The 21,741-nt window shown below is 48.1% G+C and overlaps 1 non-coding gene across 1 annotated transcript; it reads right to left on the reverse strand.

Annotated features, from left to right (window-relative positions):
* Positions 1 to 668: 668 nt before the first annotated feature.
* Positions 669 to 741, reverse strand: TRNAK-UUU (transfer RNA lysine (anticodon UUU)). The gene has a single exon. It is a non-coding gene; the product is annotated as a tRNA-Lys (tRNA).
* Between the last annotated feature and the right edge of the window lie 21,000 nt (positions 742 to 21,741).

Below are 21,741 nucleotides of genomic sequence, written 5' to 3' on the forward strand. Positions count from 1 at the left end.
GAAATTAAATGGTCGTCAGGTATTGTAGAAAAACTTTTGCTTTCTACGTTTCATTTGAGACCCCACAACACCTCTCCCGGGTGGGCTCGAACCACCAACCTTTCGATTAACAGCTGAACGCGCTAACCATTGCGCCACGGAAGCCCAAAAATTAAATGCTCGTCAGGTATTGTGTAAAAACCTTGACTTTTTACGTCACATCTGAGACCTCACAACACCGCTCCCGGATGGGCTCGAACCACCAACCTTTTGGTTAACAGCCGAACGCGCTAACCATTGCGCCACGGAAGCTCAGAAATTAAATGGTTGTCAGGTATTGTGGATAAGTTATGACTTATTACGTTACATCTGAGACATCTGAGACCCTGCAACACCTCTCCCGGTTGGGCTCGAACCACCAACCTATTGGTTAACAGCCGAACGTGCTAACCATTGCGCCACGGAAGCCCAAAATTTAAATGCTCTTCAGGTATTGTGTAAAAACTTTGACTTTTTACGTCACATCTGAGACGTCACAACACCGCTCCCGGATGGGCTTAAACCACCAACCTTTCGGTTAACAGCCGAACGCGCTAACCATTGCGCCACGGAAGCCCAAAAATTAAATGGTCGTCAGGTATTGTGGAAAAACTTTGGCTTTCTACGTTACATTCGAGATCCCACAACACCGCTCCCGGGTGGGCTTGAACCACCAACCTTTCGGTTAAAAGCCGAACGCGCTAACCATTGCGCCACGGAAGCCCAAAAATTAAATGGTCGTCAGGTATTGTGGAAAAACTTTGACTTTTTACGTCACATCTGAGACGTCACAACACCGCTCCCGGATGGGCTTGAACCACCAACCTTTCGGTTAACAGCCGAACGCGCTAACCATTGCGCCACGGAAGCCCAAAAATTAAATGGTCGTCAGGTATTGTGGAAAAACTTTGGCTTTCTACGTTACATTCGAGATCCCACAACACCGCTCCCGGGTGGGCTTGAACCACCAACCTTTCGGTTAACAGCCGAACGCGCTAACCATTGCGCCACGGAAGCCCAAAAATTAAATGGTCGTCAGGTATTGTGTAAAAACTTTGACTTTTTACGTCACATCTGAGACGTCACAACACCGCTCCCGGATGGGCTTGAACCACCAACCTTTCGGTTAACAGCCGAACGCGCTAACCATTGAGCCACGGAAGCTCAGAAATTAAATGGTCGTCAGGTATTGTAGAAAAACTTTTGCTTTCTACGTTTCATTTGAGACCCCACAACACCTCTCCCGGGTGGGCTCGAACCACCAACCTTTCGATTAACAGCTGAACGCGCTAACCATTGCGCCACGGAAGCCCAAAAATTAAATGCTCGTCAGGTATTGTGTAAAAACCTTGACTTTTTACGTCACATCTGAGACCTCACAACACCGCTCCCGGATGGGCTCGAACCACCAACCTTTTGGTTAACAGCCGAACGCGCTAACCATTGCGCCACGGAAGCTCAGAAATTAAATGGTTGTCAGGTATTGTGGATAAGTTATGACTTATTACGTTACATCTGAGACATCTGAGACCCTGCAACACCTCTCCCGGTTGGGCTCGAACCACCAACCTATTGGTTAACAGCCGAACGTGCTAACCATTGCGCCACGGAAGCCCAAAATTTAAATGCTCTTCAGGTATTGTGTAAAAACTTTGACTTTTTACGTCACATCTGAGACGTCACAACACCGCTCCCGGATGGGCTTAAACCACCAACCTTTCGGTTAACAGCCGAACGCGCTAACCATTGCGCCACGGAAGCCCAAAAATTAAATGGTCGTCAGGTATTGTGGAAAAACTTTGGCTTTCTACGTTACATTCGAGATCCCACAACACCGCTCCCGGGTGGGCTTGAACCACCAACCTTTCGGTTAACAGCCGAACGCGCTAACCATTGCGCCACGGAAGCCCAAAAATTAAATGGTCGTCAGGTATTGTGGAAAAACTTTGGCTTTCTACGTTACATTCGAGATCCCACAACACCGCTCCCGGGTGGGCTTGAACCACCAACCTTTCGGTTAACAGCCGAACGCGCTAACCATTGCGCCACGGAAGCTCAGAAATTAAATGGTTGTCAGGTATTGTGGAAAAACTTTTGCTTTCTACGCTTCATTTGAGACCCCACAACACCTCTCCCGGGTGGGCTCGAACCACCAACCTTTCAAATAACAGCTGAACGCGCTAACCATTGCGCCACGGAAGCCCAAAAATTAAATGCTCGTCAGGTATTGTGTAAAAACCTTGACTTTTTACGTCACATCTGAGACCTCACAACACCGCTCCCGGATGGGCTCGAACCACCAACCTTTTGGTTAACAGCCGAACGTGCTAACCATTGCGCCACGGAAGCCCAAAAATTAAACGGTCGTCAGGTATTGTGGAAAAACTTTGGCTTTCTACGTTACATTTGAGATCCCACAACACCGCTCCCGGATGGGCTCGAATCACCAACCTATTGGTTAACAGCCGAAAGCGCTAGCCATTGCGCCGCGAAAGCCCAAAAGTTAAATTCTCGTCAGGTATTGTGTAAAAAGCTTTACTTTTTACGTCACATCTGAGAACTCACAACACCGCTCCCGGATGGGCTCGAACCACCAACCTTTCGGTTAACAGCCGAACGCGCTAACCATTGAGCCACGGAAGCTCAGAAATTAAATGGTCGTCAGGTATTGTAGAAAAACTTTTGCTTTCTACGTTTCATTTGAGACCCCACAACACCTCTCCCGGGTGGGCTCGAACCACCAACCTTTCGATTAACAGCTGAACGCGCTAACCATTGCGCCACGGAAGCCCAAAAATTAAATGCTCGTCAGGTATTGTGTAAAAACCTTGACTTTTTACGTCACATCTGAGACCTCACAACACCGCTCCCGGATGGGCTCGAACCACCAACCTTTTGGTTAACAGCCGAACGCGCTAACCATTGCGCCACGGAAGCTCAGAAATTAAATGGTTGTCAGGTATTGTGGATAAGTTATGACTTATTACGTTACATCTGAGACATCTGAGACCCTGCAACACCTCTCCCGGTTGGGCTCGAACCACCAACCTATTGGTTAACAGCCGAACGTGCTAACCATTGCGCCACGGAAGCCCAAAATTTAAATGCTCTTCAGGTATTGTGTAAAAACTTTGACTTTTTACGTCACATCTGAGACGTCACAACACCGCTCCCGGATGGGCTTAAACCACCAACCTTTCGGTTAACAGCCGAACGCGCTAACCATTGCGCCACGGAAGCCCAAAAATTAAATGGTCGTCAGGTATTGTGGAAAAACTTTGGCTTTCTACGTTACATTCGAGATCCCACAACACCGCTCCCGGGTGGGCTTGAACCACCAACCTTTCGGTTAACAGCCGAACGCGCTAACCATTGCGCCACGGAAGCCCAAAAATTAAATGGTCGTCAGGTATTGTGGAAAAACTTTGGCTTTCTACGTTACATTCGAGATCCCACAACACCGCTCCCGGGTGGGCTTGAACCACCAACCTTTCGGTTAACAGCCGAACGCGCTAACCATTGCGCCACGGAAGCTCAGAAATTAAATGGTTGTCAGGTATTGTGGAAAAACTTTTGCTTTCTACGCTTCATTTGAGACCCCACAACACCTCTCCCGGGTGGGCTCGAACCACCAACCTTTCAAATAACAGCTGAACGCGCTAACCATTGCGCCACGGAAGCCCAAAAATTAAATGCTCGTCAGGTATTGTGTAAAAACCTTGACTTTTTACGTCACATCTGAGACCTCACAACACCGCTCCCGGATGGGCTCGAACCACCAACCTTTTGGTTAACAGCCGAACGTGCTAACCATTGCGCCACGGAAGCCCAAAAATTAAACGGTCGTCAGGTATTGTGGAAAAACTTTGGCTTTCTACGTTACATTTGAGATCCCACAACACCGCTCCCGGATGGGCTCGAATCACCAACCTATTGGTTAACAGCCGAAAGCGCTAGCCATTGCGCCGCGAAAGTCCAAAAGTTAAATTCTCGTCAGGTATTGTGTAAAAAGCTTTACTTTTTACGTCACATCTGAGAACTCACAACACCGCTCCCGGATGGGCTCGAACCACCAACCTATTGGTTAACAGCCGAACGCGCTAACCATTGAGCCACGGAAGCTCAGAAATTAAATGGTTGTCAGGTATTGTGGATAAGTTATGACTTATTACGTTACATCTGAGACCCTGCAACACATCTCCCGGTTGGGCTCGAACCACCAACCTATTGGTTAACAGCCGAACGTGCTAACCATTGCGCCACGGAAGCCCAAAATTTAAATGCTCTTCAGGTATTGTGTAAAAACTTTGACTTTTTACGTCACATCTGAGACGTCACAACACCGCTCCCGGATGGGCTTGAACCACCAACCTTTCGGTTAACAGCCGAACGCGCTAACCATTGCGCCACGGAAGCCCAAAAATTAAATGGTCGTCAGGTATTGTGGAAAAACTTTGGCTTTCTACGTTACATTCGAGATCCCACAACACCGCTCCCGGGTGGGCTTGAACCACCAACCTTTCGGTTAACAGCCGAACGCGCTAACCATTGCGCCACGGAAGCCCAAAAATTAAATGGTCGTCAGGTATTGTGTAAAAACTTTGACTTTTTACGTCACATCTGAGACGTCACAACACCGCTCCCGGATGGGCTTGAACCACCAACCTTTCGGTTAACAGCCGAACGCGCTAACCATTGAGCCACGGAAGCTCAGAAATTAAATGGTCGTCAGGTATTGTAGAAAAACTTTTGCTTTCTACGTTTCATTTGAGACCCCACAACACCTCTCCCGGGTGGGCTCGAACCACCAACCTTTCGATTAACAGCTGAACGCGCTAACCATTGCGCCACGGAAGCCCAAAAATTAAATGCTCGTCAGGTATTGTGTAAAAACCTTGACTTTTTACGTCACATCTGAGACCTCACAACACCGCTCCCGGATGGGCTCGAACCACCAACCTTTTGGTTAACAGCCGAACGCGCTAACCATTGCGCCACGGAAGCTCAGAAATTAAATGGTTGTCAGGTATTGTGGATAAGTTATGACTTATTACGTTACATCTGAGACATCTGAGACCCTGCAACACCTCTCCCGGTTGGGCTCGAACCACCAACCTATTGGTTAACAGCCGAACGTGCTAACCATTGCGCCACGGAAGCCCAAAATTTAAATGCTCTTCAGGTATTGTGTAAAAACTTTGACTTTTTACGTCACATCTGAGACGTCACAACACCGCTCCCGGATGGGCTTAAACCACCAACCTTTCGGTTAACAGCCGAACGCGCTAACCATTGCGCCACGGAAGCCCAAAAATTAAATGGTCGTCAGGTATTGTGGAAAAACTTTGGCTTTCTACGTTACATTCGAGATCCCACAACACCGCTCCCGGGTGGGCTTGAACCACCAACCTTTCGGTTAACAGCCGAACGCGCTAACCATTGCGCCACGGAAGCCCAAAAATTAAATGGTCGTCAGGTATTGTGGAAAAACTTTGGCTTTCTACGTTACATTCGAGATCCCACAACACCGCTCCCGGGTGGGCTTGAACCACCAACCTTTCGGTTAACAGCCGAACGCGCTAACCATTGCGCCACGGAAGCTCAGAAATTAAATGGTTGTCAGGTATTGTGGAAAAACTTTTGCTTTCTACGCTTCATTTGAGACCCCACAACACCTCTCCCGGGTGGGCTCGAACCACCAACCTTTCAAATAACAGCTGAACGCGCTAACCATTGCGCCACGGAAGCCCAAAAATTAAATGCTCGTCAGGTATTGTGTAAAAACCTTGACTTTTTACGTCACATCTGAGACCTCACAACACCGCTCCCGGATGGGCTCGAACCACCAACCTTTTGGTTAACAGCCGAACGTGCTAACCATTGCGCCACGGAAGCCCAAAAATTAAACGGTCGTCAGGTATTGTGGAAAAACTTTGGCTTTCTACGTTACATTTGAGATCCCACAACACCGCTCCCGGATGGGCTCGAATCACCAACCTATTGGTTAACAGCCGAAAGCGCTAGCCATTGCGCCGCGAAAGCCCAAAAGTTAAATTCTCGTCAGGTATTGTGTAAAAAGCTTTACTTTTTACGTCACATCTGAGAACTCACAACACCGCTCCCGGATGGGCTCGAACCACCAACCTTTCGGTTAACAGCCGAACGCGCTAACCATTGAGCCACGGAAGCTCAGAAATTAAATGGTCGTCAGGTATTGTAGAAAAACTTTTGCTTTCTACGTTTCATTTGAGACCCCACAACACCTCTCCCGGGTGGGCTCGAACCACCAACCTTTCGATTAACAGCTGAACGCGCTAACCATTGCGCCACGGAAGCCCAAAAATTAAATGCTCGTCAGGTATTGTGTAAAAACCTTGACTTTTTACGTCACATCTGAGACCTCACAACACCGCTCCCGGATGGGCTCGAACCACCAACCTTTTGGTTAACAGCCGAACGCGCTAACCATTGCGCCACGGAAGCTCAGAAATTAAATGGTTGTCAGGTATTGTGGATAAGTTATGACTTATTACGTTACATCTGAGACATCTGAGACCCTGCAACACCTCTCCCGGTTGGGCTCGAACCACCAACCTATTGGTTAACAGCCGAACGTGCTAACCATTGCGCCACGGAAGCCCAAAATTTAAATGCTCTTCAGGTATTGTGTAAAAACTTTGACTTTTTACGTCACATCTGAGACGTCACAACACCGCTCCCGGATGGGCTTAAACCACCAACCTTTCGGTTAACAGCCGAACGCGCTAACCATTGCGCCACGGAAGCCCAAAAATTAAATGGTCGTCAGGTATTGTGGAAAAACTTTGGCTTTCTACGTTACATTCGAGATCCCACAACACCGCTCCCGGGTGGGCTTGAACCACCAACCTTTCGGTTAACAGCCGAACGCGCTAACCATTGCGCCACGGAAGCCCAAAAATTAAATGGTCGTCAGGTATTGTGGAAAAACTTTGGCTTTCTACGTTACATTCGAGATCCCACAACACCGCTCCCGGGTGGGCTTGAACCACCAACCTTTCGGTTAACAGCCGAACGCGCTAACCATTGCGCCACGGAAGCTCAGAAATTAAATGGTTGTCAGGTATTGTGGAAAAACTTTTGCTTTCTACGCTTCATTTGAGACCCCACAACACCTCTCCCGGGTGGGCTCGAACCACCAACCTTTCAAATAACAGCTGAACGCGCTAACCATTGCGCCACGGAAGCCCAAAAATTAAATGCTCGTCAGGTATTGTGTAAAAACCTTGACTTTTTACGTCACATCTGAGACCTCACAACACCGCTCCCGGATGGGCTCGAACCACCAACCTTTTGGTTAACAGCCGAACGTGCTAACCATTGCGCCACGGAAGCCCAAAAATTAAACGGTCGTCAGGTATTGTGGAAAAACTTTGGCTTTCTACGTTACATTTGAGATCCCACAACACCGCTCCCGGATGGGCTCGAATCACCAACCTATTGGTTAACAGCCGAAAGCGCTAGCCATTGCGCCGCGAAAGCCCAAAAGTTAAATTCTCGTCAGGTATTGTGTAAAAAGCTTTACTTTTTACGTCACATCTGAGAACTCACAACACCGCTCCCGGATGGGCTCGAACCACCAACCTATTGGTTAACAGCCGAACGCGCTAACCATTGAGCCACGGAAGCTCAGAAATTAAATGGTTGTCAGGTATTGTGGATAAGTTATGACTTATTACGTTACATCTGAGACCCTGCAACACATCTCCCGGTTGGGCTCGAACCACCAACCTATTGGTTAACAGCCGAACGTGCTAACCATTGCGCCACGGAAGCCCAAAATTTAAATGCTCTTCAGGTATTGTGTAAAAACTTTGACTTTTTACGTCACATCTGAGACGTCACAACACCGCTCCCGGATGGGCTTGAACCACCAACCTTTCGGTTAACAGCCAAACGCGCTAACCATTGCGCCACGGAAGCCCAAAAATTAAATGGTCGTCAGGTATTGTGGAAAAAGCTTTACTTTTTACGTCACATCTGAGAACTCACAACACCGCTCCCGGATGGGCTCGAACCACCAACCTATTGGTTAACAGCCGAAAGCACTAACCATTGAGCCACGGAAGCTCAGAAATTAAATGGTTGTCAGGTATTGTGGATAAGTTATGACTTATTACGTTACATCTGAGACCCTGCAACACCTCTCCCGGTTGGGCTCGAACCACCAACCTATTGGTTAACAGCCGAACGTGCTAACCATTGCGCCACGGAAGCCCAAAATTTAAATGCTCTTCAGGTATTGTGTAAAAACTTTGACTTTTTACGTCACATCTGAGACGTCACAACACCGCTCCCGGATGGGCTTAAACCACCAACCTTTCGGTTAACAGCCGAACGCGCTAACCATTGCGCCACGGAAGCCCAAAAATTAAATGGTCGTCAGGTATTGTGGAAAAACTTTGGCTTTCTACGTTACATTCGAGATCCCACAACACCGCTCCCGGGTGGGCTTGAACCACCAACCTTTCGGTTAACAGCCGAACGCGCTAACCATTGCGCCATGGAAGCCCAAAAATTAAATGGTCGTCAGGTATTGTGGAAAAACTTTGGCTTTCTACGTTACATTCGAGATCCCACAACACCGCTCCCGGGTGGGCTTGAACCACCAACCTTTCGGTTAACAGCCGAACGCGCTAACCATTGCGCCACGGAAGCTCAGAAATTAAATGGTTGTCAGGTATTGTGGAAAAACTTTTGCTTTCTACGTTTCATTTGAGACCCCACAACACCTCTCCCGGGTGGGCTCTAACCACCAACCTTTCGATTAACAGCTGAACGCGCTAACCATTGCGCCACGGAAGCCCAAAAATTAAATGCTCGTCAGGTATTGTGTAAAAACCTTGACTTTTTACGTCACATCTGAGACCTCACAACACCGCTCCCGGATGGGCTCGAACCACCAACCTTTTGGTTAACAGCCGAACGTGCTAACCATTGCGCCACGGAAGCCCAAAAATTAAACGGTCGTCAGGTATTGTGGAAAAACTTTGGCTTTCTACGTTACATCTGAGAACTCACAACACCGCTCCCGGATGGGCTCGAACCACCAACCTATTGGTTAACAGCCGAAAGCACTAACCATTGAGCCACGGAATCTCAGAAATTAAATGGTTGTCAGGTATTGTGGATAAGTTATGACTTATTACGTTACATCTGAGACCCTGCAACACCTCTCCCGGTTGGGCTCGAACCACCAACCTATTGGTTAACAGCCGAACGTGCTAACCATTGCGCCACGGAAGCCCAAAATTTAAATGCTCTTCAGGTATTGTGTAAAAACTTTGACTTTTTACGTCACATCTGAGACGTCACAACACCGCTCCCGGATGGGCTTGAACCACCAACCTTTCGGTTAACAGCCGAACGCGCTAACCATTGCGCCACGGAAGCCCAAAAATTAAATGGTCGTCAGGTATTGTGGAAAAACTTTGGCTTTCTACGTTACATTCGAGATCCCACAACACCGCTCCCGGGTGGGCTTGAACCACCAACCTTTCGGTTAACAGCCGAACGCGCTAACCATTGCGCCACGGAAGCCCAAAAATTAAATGGTCGTCAGGTATTGTGGAAAAACTTTGGCTTTCTACGTTACATTCGAGATCCCACAACACCGCTCCCGGGTGGGCTTGAACCACCAACCTTTCGGTTAACAGCCGAACGCGCTAACCATTGCGCCACGGAAGCTCAGAAATTAAATGGTTGTCAGGTATTGTGGAAAAACTTTTGCTTTCTACGCTTCATTTGAGACCCCACAACACCTCTCCCGGGTGGGCTCGAACCACCAACCTTTCAAATAACAGCTGAACGCGCTAACCATTGCGCCACGGAAGCCCAAAAATTAAATGCTCGTCAGGTATTGTGTAAAAACCTTGACTTTTTACGTCACATCTGAGACCTCACAACACCGCTCCCGGATGGGCTCGAACCACCCACCTATTGGTTAACAGCCGAACGCGCTAGCCATTGAGCCACGGAAGCTCAGAAATTAAATGGTCGTCAGGTATTGTAGAAAAACTTTTGCTTTCTACGTTTCATTTGAGACCCCACAACACCTCTCCCGGGTGGGCTCGAACCACCAACCTTTCGATTAACAGCTGAACGCGCTAACCATTGCGCCACGGAAGCCCAAAAATTAAATGCTCGTCAGGTATTGTGTAAAAACCTTGACTTTTTACGTCACATCTGAGACCTCACAACACCGCTCCCGGATGGGCTCGAACCACCAACCTTTTGGTTAACAGCCGAACGCGCTAACCATTGCGCCACGGAAGCTCAGAAATTAAATGGTTGTCAGGTATTGTGGATAAGTTATGACTTATTACGTTACATCTGAGACATCTGAGACCCTGCAACACCTCTCCCGGTTGGGCTCGAACCACCAAACTATTGGTTAACAGCCGAACGTGCTAACCATTGCGCCACAGAAGCCCAAAATTTAAATGCTCTTCAGGTATTGTGTAAAAACTTTGGCTTTCTACGTTACATCTGAGAACTCACAACACCGCTCCCGGATGGGCTCGAACCACCAACCTATTGGTTAACAGCCGAAAGCACTAACCATTGAGCCACGGAATCTCAGAAATTAAATGGTTGTCAGGTATTGTGGATAAGTTATGACTTATTACGTTACATCTGAGACCCTGCAACACCTCTCCCGGTTGGGCTCGAACCACCAACCTATTGGTTAACAGCCGAACGTGCTAACCATTGCGCCACGGAAGCCCAAAATTTAAATGCTCTTCAGGTATTGTGTAAAAACTTTGACTTTTTACGTCACATCTGAGACGTCACAACACCGCTCCCGGATGGGCTTGAACCACCAACCTTTCGGTTAACAGCCGAACGCGCTAACCATTGCGCCACGGAAGCCCAAAAATTAAATGGTCGTCAGGTATTGTGGAAAAACTTTGGCTTTCTACGTTACATTCGAGATCCCACAACACCGCTCCCGGGTGGGCTTGAACCACCAACCTTTCGGTTAACAGCCGAACGCGCTAACCATTGCGCCACGGAAGCCCAAAAATTAAATGGTCGTCAGGTATTGTGGAAAAACTTTGGCTTTCTACGTTACATTCGAGATCCCACAACACCGCTCCCGGGTGGGCTTGAACCACCAACCTTTCGGTTAACAGCCGAACGCGCTAACCATTGCGCCACGGAAGCTCAGAAATTAAATGGTTGTCAGGTATTGTGGAAAAACTTTTGCTTTCTACGCTTCATTTGAGACCCCACAACACCTCTCCCGGGTGGGCTCGAACCACCAACCTTTCAAATAACAGCTGAACGCGCTAACCATTGCGCCACGGAAGCCCAAAAATTAAATGCTCGTCAGGTATTGTGTAAAAACCTTGACTTTTTACGTCACATCTGAGACCTCACAACACCGCTCCCGGATGGGCTCGAACCACCCACCTATTGGTTAACAGCCGAACGCGCTAGCCATTGAGCCACGGAAGCTCAGAAATTAAATGGTCGTCAGGTATTGTAGAAAAACTTTTGCTTTCTACGTTTCATTTGAGACCCCACAACACCTCTCCCGGGTGGGCTCGAACCACCAACCTTTCGATTAACAGCTGAACGCGCTAACCATTGCGCCACGGAAGCCCAAAAATTAAATGCTCGTCAGGTATTGTGTAAAAACCTTGACTTTTTACGTCACATCTGAGACCTCACAACACCGCTCCCGGATGGGCTCGAACCACCAACCTTTTGGTTAACAGCCGAACGCGCTAACCATTGCGCCACGGAAGCTCAGAAATTAAATGGTTGTCAGGTATTGTGGATAAGTTATGACTTATTACGTTACATCTGAGACATCTGAGACCCTGCAACACCTCTCCCGGTTGGGCTCGAACCACCAAACTATTGGTTAACAGCCGAACGTGCTAACCATTGCGCCACAGAAGCCCAAAATTTAAATGCTCTTCAGGTATTGTGTAAAAACTTTGACTTTTTACGTCACATCTGAGACGTCACAACACCGCTCCCGGATGGGCTTAAACCACCAACCTTTCGGTTAACAGCCGAACGCGCTAACCATTGCGCCACGGAAGCCCAAAAATTAAATGGTCGTCAGGTATTGTGGAAAAACTTTGGCTTTCTACGTTACATTCGAGATCCCACAACACCTCTCCCGGATAGGCTTGAACCACCAACCTTTCGGTTAACAGCCGAACGCGCTAACCATTGCGCCACGGAAGCCCAAAAATTAAATGGTCGTCAGGTATTGTGGAAAAACTTTTGCTTTCTACGCTTCATTTGAGACCCCACAACACCTCTCCCGGGTGGGCTCGAACCACCAACCTTTCAAATAACAGCTGAACGCGCTAACCATTGCGCCACGGAAGCCCAAAAATTAAATGCTCGTCAGGTATTGTGTAAAAACCTTGACTTTTTACGTCACATCTGAGACCTCACAACACCGCTCCCGGATGGGCTCGAACCACCAACCTTTTGGTTAACAGCCGAACGTGCTAACCATTGCGCCACGGAAGCCCAAAAATTAAATGGTCGTCAGGTATTGTAGAAAAACTTTGGCTTTCTACGTTACATTTGAGATCCCACAACACCGCTCCCGGGTGGGCTCGAACCACCAACCTATTGGTTAACAGCCGAACGCGCTAACCATTGAGCCACGGAAGCTCAGAAATTAAATGGTTGTCAGGTATTGTGGAAAAACTTTTGCTTTCTACGTTTCATTTCAGACCCCACAACACCTCTCCCGGGTGGGCTCGAACCACCAACCTTTCGATTAACAGCTGAACGCGCTAACCATTGCGCCACGGAAGCCCAAAAATTAAATGCTCGTCAGGTATTGTGTAAAAACCTTGACTTTTTACGTCACATCTGAGACCTCACAACACCGCTCCCGGATGGGCTCGAACCACCAACCTTTTGGTTAACAGCCGAACGTGCTAACCATTGCGCCACGGAAGCCCAAAAATTAAACGGTCGTCAGGTATTGTGGAAAAACTTTGGCTTTCTACGTTACATTTGAGATCCCACAACACCGCTCCCGGATGGGCTCGAATCACCAACCTATTGGTTAACAGCCGAAAGCGCTAGCCATTGCGCCGCGAAAGCCCAAAAGTTAAATTCTCGTCAGGTATTGTGTAAAAAGCTTTACTTTTTACGTCACATCTGAGAACTCACAACACCGCTCCCGGGTGGGCTCGAACCACCAACCTTTCGATTAACAGCTGAACGCGCTAACCATTGCGCCACGGAAGCCCAAAAATTAAATGCTCGTCAGGTATTGTGTAAAAACCTTGACTTTTTACGTCACATCTGAGACCTCACAACACCGCTCCCGGATGGGCTCGAACCACCAACCTTTTGGTTAACAGCCGAACGTTCTAACCATTGCGCCACGGAAGCCCAAAAATTAAACGGTCTTCAGGTATTGTGGAAAAACTTTGGCTTTCTACGTTACATTTGAGATCCCACAACACCGCTCCCGGATGGGCTCGAATCACCAACCTATTGGTTAACAGCCGAAAGCGCTAGCCATTGCGCCGCGAAAGCCCAAAAGTTAAATTCTCGTCAGGTATTGTGTAAAAAGCTCTACTTTTTACGTCACATCTGAGAACTCACAACACCGCTCCCGGGTGGGCTTGAACCACCAACCTATTGGTTAACAGCCGAACGCGCTAACCATTGAGCCACGGAAGCTCAGAAATTAAATGGTTGTCAGGTATTGTGGAAAAACTTTTGCTTTCTACGTTTCATTTGAGACCCCACAACACCTCTCCCGGGTGGGCTCGAACCACCAACCTTTCGATTAACAGCTGAACGCGCTAACCATTGCGCCACGGAAGCCCAAAAATTAAATGCTCGTCAGGTATTGTGTAAAAACCTTGACATTTTACGTCACATCTGAGACCTCACAACACCGCTCCCGGATGGGCTCGAACCACCAACCTATTGGTTAACAGCCGAACGCGCTAGCCATTGAGCCACGGAAGCTCAGAAATTAAATGGTTGTCAGGTATTGTGGAAAAACTTTTGCTTTCTACGTTTCATTTGAGATCCAACACACCGCTCCCGGATGGGCTCGAACCACCAACCTATTGGTTAACAGCCGAACGCGCTAGCCATTGCGCCGCGAAAGCCCAAAAGTAAAATGCTCGTCAGGTATTGTGTAAAAAGCTTTACTTTTTACGTCACATCTGAGACCTCACAACACCGCTCCCGGATGGGCTCGAACCACCAACCTATTGGTTAACAGCCGAACGCGCTAACCATTGAGCCACGGAAGCTCAGAAATTAAATGGTTGTCAGGTATTGTGGATAAGTTATGACTTATTACGTTACATCTGAGACCCTGCAACACCTCTCCCGGTTGGGCTCGAACCACCAACCTATTGGTTAACAGCCGAACGTGCTAACCATTGCGCCACGGAAGCCCAAAATTTAAATGCTCTTCAGGTATTGTGTAAAAACCTTGACTTTTTACGTCACATCTGAGACGTCACAACACCGCTCCCGGGTGGGCTTGAACCACCAACCTTTCGGTTAACAGCCGAACGCGCTAACCATTGCGCCACGGAAGCCCAAAAATTAAATGGTCGTCAGGTATTGTGGAAAAACTTTGGCTTTCTACGTTACATTTGAGATCCCGCAACACCGCTCCCGGGTGGGCTCGAACCACCAACCTATTGGTTAACAGCCGAACGCGCTAACCATTGAGCCACGGAAGCTCAGAAATTAAATGGTTGTCAGGTATTGTGGAAAAACTTTTGCTTTCTACGTTTCATTTGAGACCCCACAACACCTCTCCCGGGTGGGCTCGAACCACCACCCTTTCGATTAACAGCTGAACGCGCTAACCATTGCGCCACAGAAGCCCAAAAATTAAATGCTCGTCAGGTATTGTGTAATAACCTTGACTTTTTACGTCACATCTGAGACCTCACAACACCGCTCCCGGATGGGCTCGAACCACCAACCTTTTGGTTAACAGCCGAACGTGCTAACCATTGCGCCACGGAAGCCCAAAAATTAAATGCTCTTCAGGTATTGTGTAAAAACTTTGACTTTTTACGTCACATCTGAGACGTCACAACACCGCTCCCGGATGGGCTTGAACCACCAACCTTTCGGTTAACAGCCGAACGCGCTAACCATTGAGCCACGGAAGCTCAGAAATTAAATGGTCGTCAGGTATTGTAGAAAAACTTTTGCTTTCTACGTTTCATTTGAGACCCCACAACACCTCTCCCGGGTGGGCTCGAACCACCAACCTTTCGATTAACAGCTGAACGCGCTAACCATTGCGCCACGGAAGCCCAAAAATTAAATGCTCGTCAGGTATTGTGTAAAAACCTTGACTTTTTACGTCACATCTGAGACCTCACAACACCGCTCCCGGATGGGCTCGAACCACCAACCTTTTGGTTAACAGCCGAACGCGCTAACCATTGCGCCACGGAAGCTCAGAAATTAAATGGTTGTCAGGTATTGTGGATAAGTTATGACTTATTACGTTACATCTGAGACATCTGAGACCCTGCAACACCTCTCCCGGTTGGGCTCGAACCACCAACCTATTGGTTAACAGCCGAACGTGCTAACCATTGCGCCACGGAAGCCCAAAATTTAAATGCTCTTCAGGTATTGTGTAAAAACTTTGACTTTTTACGTCACATCTGAGACGTCACAACACCGCTCCCGGATGGGCTTAAACCACCAACCTTTCGGTTAACAGCCGAACGCGCTAACCATTGCGCCACGGAAGCCCAAAAATTAAATGGTCGTCAGGTATTGTGGAAAAACTTTGGCTTTCTACGTTACATTCGAGATCCCACAACACCGCTCCCGGGTGGGCTTGAACCACCAACCTTTCGGTTAACAGCCGAACGCGCTAACCATTGCGCCACGGAAGCCCAAAAATTAAATGGTCGTCAGGTATTGTGGAAAAACTTTGGCTTTCTACGTTACATTCGAGATCCCACAACACCGCTCCCGGGTGGGCTTGAACCACCAACCTTTCGGTTAACAGCCGAACGCGCTAACCATTGCGCCACGGAAGCTCAGAAATTAAATGGTTGTCAGGTATTGTGGAAAAACTTTTGCTTTCTACGTTTCATTTGAGACCCCACAACACCTCTCCCGGGTGGGCTCTAACCACCAACCTTTCGATTAACAGCTGAACGCGCTAACCATTGCGCCACGGAAGCCCAAAAATTAAATGCTCGTCAGGTATTGTGTAAAAACCTTGACTTTTTACGTCACATCTGAGACCTCACAACACCGCTCCCGGATGGGCTCGAACCACCAACCTTTTGGTTAACAGCCGAACGTGCTAACCATTGCGCCACGGAAGCCCAAAAATTAAACGGTCGTCAGGTATTGTGGAAAAACTTTGGCTTTCTACGTTACATTTGAGATCCCACAACACCGCTCCCGGATGGGCTCGAATCACCAACCTATTGGTTAACAGCCGAAAGCGCTAGCCATTGCGCCGCGAAAGCCCAAAAGTTAAATTCTCGTCAGGTATTGTGTAAAAAGCTTTACTTTTTACGTCACATCTGAGACCTCACAACACCGCTCCCGGATGGGCTCGAACCACCAACCTATTGGTTAACAGCCGAACGCGCTAGCCATTGAGCCACGGAAGCTCAGATATTAAATGGTCGTCAGGTATTGTAGAAAAACTTTTGCTTTCTACGTTTCATTTGAGACCCCACAACACCTCTCCCGGGTGGGCTCGAACCACCAACCTTTCGATTAACAGCTGAACGCGCTAACCATTGCGCCACGGAAGCCCAAAAATTAAATGCTCGTCAGGTATTGTGTAAAAACCTTGACTTTTTACGTCACATCTGAGACCTCACAACACCGCTCCCGGATGGGCTCGAACCACCAACCTTTTGGTTAACAGCCGAACGTGCTAACCATTGCGCCACGGAAGCCCAAAAATTAAACGGTCGTCAGGTATTGTGGAAAAACTTAGGCTTTCTACGTTACATTTGAGATCCCACAACACCGCTCCCGGATGGGCTCGAATCACCAACCTATTGGTTAACAGCCGAAAGCGCTAGCCATTGCGCCGCGAAAGCCCAAAAGTTAAATTCTCGTCAGGTATTGTGTAAAAAGCTTTACTTTTTACTTCACATCTGAGAACTCACAACACCGCTCCCGGATGGGCTCGAACCACCAACCTATTGGTTAACAGCCGAAAGCACTAACCATTGAGCCACGGAAGCTCAGAAATTAAATGGTTGTCAGGTATTGTGGATAAGTTATGACTTATTACGTTACATCTGAGACCCTGCAACACCTCTCCCGGTTGGGCTCGAACCACCAACCTATTGGTTAACAGCCGAACGTGCTAACCATTGCGCCACGGAAGCCCAAAATTTAAATGCTCTTCAGGTATTGTGTAAAAACTTTGACTTTTTACGTCACATCTGAGACGTCACAACACCTCTCCCGGATGGGCTTGAACCACCAACCTTTCGGTTAACAGCCGAACGCGCTAACCATTGCGCCACGGAAGCCCAAAAATTAAATGGTCGTCAGGTATTGTGGAAAAACTTTTGCTTTCTACGCTTCATTTGAGACCCCACAACACCTCTCCCGGGTGGGCTCGAACCACCAACCTTTCAAATAACAGCTGAACGCGCTAACCATTGCGCCACGGAAGCCCAAAAATTAAATGCTCGTCAGGTATTGTGTAAAAACCTTGACTTTTTACGTCACATCTGAGACCTCACAACACCGCTCCCGGATGGGCTCGAACCACCAACCTATTGGTTAACAGCCGAACGCGCTAGCCATTGAGCCACGGAAGCTCAGAAATTAAATGGTCGTCAGGTATTGTGGAAAAACTTTTGCTTTCTACGCTTCATTTGAGACCCCACAACACCTCTCCCGGGTAAGCTCGAACCACCAACCTTTCAAATAACAGCTGAACGCGCTAACCATTGCGCCACGGAAGCCCAAAAATTAAATGCTCGTCAGGTATTGTGTAAAAACCTTGACTTTTTACGTCACATCTGAGACCTCACAACACCGCTCCCGGATGGGCTCGAACCACCAACCTTTTGGTTAACAGCCGAACGTGCTAACCATTGCGCCACGGAAGCCCAAAAATTAAATGGTCGTCAGGTATTGTAGAAAAACTTTGGCTTTCTACGTTACATTTGAGATCCCACAACACCGCTCCCGGGTGGGCTCGAACCACCAACCTATTGGTTAACAGCCGAACGCGCTAACCATTGAGCCACGGAAGCTCAGAAATTAAATGGTTGTCAGGTATTGTGGAAAAACTTTTGCTTTCTACGTTTCATTTGAGACCCCACAACACCTCTCCCGGGTGGGCTCGAACCACCAACCTTTCGATTAACAGCTGAACGCGCTAACCATTGCGCCACGGAAGCCCAAAAATTAAATGCTCGTCAGGTATTGTGTAAAAACCTTGACTTTTTACGTCACATCTGAGACCTCACAACACCGCTCCCGGATGGGCTCGAACCACCAACCTTTTGGTTAACAGCCGAACGTGCTAACCATTGCGCCACGGAAGCCCAAAAATTAAACGGTCGTCAGGTATTGTGGAAAAACTTTGGCTTTCTACGTTACATTTGAGATCCCACAACACCGCTCCCGGATGGGCTCGAATCACCAACCTATTGGTTAACAGCCGAAAGCGCTAGCCATTGCGCCGCGAAAGCCCAAAAGTTAAATTCTCGTCAGGTATTGTGTAAAAAGCTTTACTTTTTACGTCACATCTGAGAACTCACAACACCGCTCCCGGGTGGGCTTGAACCACCAACCTATTGGTTAACAGCCGAACGCGCTAACCATTGAGCCACGGAAGCTCAGAAATTAAATGGTTGTCAGGTATTGTGGAAAAACTTTTGCTTTCTACGTTTCATTTGAGACCCCACAACACCTCTCCCGGGTGGGCTCGAACCACCAACCTTTCGATTAACAGCTGAACGCGCTAACCATTGCGCCACGGAAGCCCAAAAATTAAATGCTCGTCAGGTATTGTGTAAAAACCTTGACTTTTTACGTCACATCTGAGACCTCACAACACCGCTCCCGGATGGGCTCGAACCACCAACCTTTTGGTTAACAGCCGAACGTGCTAACCATTGCGCCACGGAAGCCCAAAAATTAAATGGTCGTCAGGTATTGTAGAAAAACTTTGGCTTTCTACGTTACATTTGAGATCCCACAACACCGCTCCCGGGTGGGCTCGAACCACCAACCTATTGGTTAACAGCCGAACGCGCTAACCATTGAGCCACGGAAGCTCAGAAATTAAATGGTTGTCAGGTATTGTGGAAAAACTTTTGCTTTCTACGTTTCATTTGAGACCCCACAACACCTCTCCCGGGTGGGCTCGAACCACCAACCTTTCGATAAACAGCTGAACGCGCTAACCATTGCGCCACGGAAGCCCAAAAATTAAATGCTCGTCAGGTATTGTGTAAAAACCTTGACTTTTTACGTCACATCTGAGACCTCACAACACCGCTCCCGGATGGGCTCGAACCACCAACCTTTTGGTTAACAGCCGAACGTGCTAACCATTGCGCCACGGAAGCCCAAAAATTAAACGGTCGTCAGGTATTGTGGAAAAACTTTGGCTTTCTACGTTACATTTGAGATCCCACAACACCGCTCCCGGATGGGCTCGAATCACCAACCTATTGGTTAACAGCCGAAAGCGCTAGCCATTGCGCCGCGAAAGCCCAAAAGTTAAATTCTCGTCAGGTATTGTGTAAAAAGCTCTACTTTTTACGTCACATCTGAGAACTCACAACACCGCTCCCGGGTGGGCTTGAACCACCAACCTATTGGTTAACAGCCGAACGCGCTAACCATTGAGCCACGGAAGCTCAGAAATTAAATGGTTGTCAGGTATTGTGGAAAAACTTTTGCTTTCTACGTTTCATTTGAGACCCCACAACACCTCTCCCGGGTGGGCTCGAACCACCAACCTTTCGATTAACAGCTGAACGCGCTAACCATTGCGCCACGGAAGCCCAAAAATTAAATGCTCGTCAGGTATTGTGTAAAAACCTTGACTTTTTACGTCACATCTGAGACCTCACAACACCGCTCCCGGATGGGCTCGAACCACCAACCTATTGGTTAACAGCCGAACGCGCTAGCCATTGAGCCACGGAAGCTCAGAAATTAAATGGTTGTCAGGTATTGTGGAAAAACTTTTGCTTTCTACGTTTCATTTGAGATCCAACACACCGCTCCCGGATGGGCTCGAACCACCAACCTATTGGTTAACAGCCGAACGCGCTAGCCATTGCGCCGCGAAAGCCCAAAAGTAAAATGCTCGTCAGGTATTGTGTAAAAAGCTTTACTTTTTACGTCACATCTGAGACCTCACAACACCGCTCCCGGATGGGCTCGAACCACCAACCTATTGGTTAACAGCCGAACGCGCTAACCATTGAGCCACGGAAGCTCAGAAATTAAATGGTTGTCAGGTATTGTGGATAAGTTATGACTTATTACGTTACATCTGAGACCCTGCAACACCTCTCCCGGTTGGGCTCGAACCACCAACCTATTGGTTAACAGCCGAACGTGCTAACCATTGCGCCACGGAAGCCCAAAATTTAAATGCTCTTCAAGTATTGTGTAAAAACCTTGACTTTTTACGTCACATCTGAGACGTCACAACACCGCTCCCGGGTGGGCTTGAACCACCAACCTTTCGGTTAACAGCCGAACGCGCTAACCATTGCGCCACGGAAGCCCAAAAATTAAATGGTCGTCAGGTATTGTGGAAAAACTTTGGCTTTCTACGTTACATTTGAGATCCCGCAACACCGCTCCCGGGTGGGCTCGAACCACCAACCTATTGGTTAACAGCCGAACGCGCTAACCATTGAGCCACGGAAGCTCAGAAATTAAATGGTTGTCAGGTATTGTGGAAAAACTTTTGCTTTCTACGTTTCATTTGAGACCCCACAACACCTCTCCCGGGTGGGCTCGAACCACCAACCTTTCGATTAACAGCTGAACGCGCTAACCATTGCGCCACAGAAGCCCAAAAATTAAATGCTCGTCAGGTATTGTGTAAAAACCTTGACTTTTTACGTCACATCTGAGACCTCACAACACCGCTCCCGGATGGGCTCGAACCACCAACCTATTGGTTAACAGCCGAAAGCGCTAGCCATTGCGCCGCGAAAGCCCAAAAGTTAAATTCTCGTCAGGTATTGTGTAAAAAGCTCTACTTTTTACGTCACATCTGAGAACTCACAACACCGCTCCCGGGTGGGCTTGAACCACCAACCTATTGGTTAACAGCCGAACGCGCTAACCATTGAGCCACGGAAGCTCAGAAATTAAATGGTTGTCAGGTATTGTGGAAAAACTTTTGCTTTCTACGTTTCATTTGAGACCCCACAACACCTCTCCCGGGTGGGCTCGAACCACCAACCTTTCGATTAACAGCTGAACGCGCTAACCATTGCGCCACGGAAGCCCAAAAATTAAATGCTCGTCAGGTATTGTGTAAAAACCTTGACTTTTTACGTCACATCTGAGACCTCACAACACCGCTCCCGGATGGGCTCGAACCACCAACCTATTGGTTAACAGCCGAACGCGCTAGCCATTGAGCCACGGAAGCTCAGAAATTAAATGGTTGTCAGGTATTGTGGAAAAACTTTTGCTTTCTACGTTTCATTTGAGATC

Source organism: Phalangium opilio, unplaced genomic scaffold, assembly GCF_054372755.1.
Source record: "Phalangium opilio isolate 3A_F unplaced genomic scaffold, DU_Popi_V2 ptg000021l_1, whole genome shotgun sequence".
Lineage (NCBI taxonomy): Eukaryota > Metazoa > Arthropoda > Arachnida > Opiliones > Phalangiidae > Phalangium > Phalangium opilio.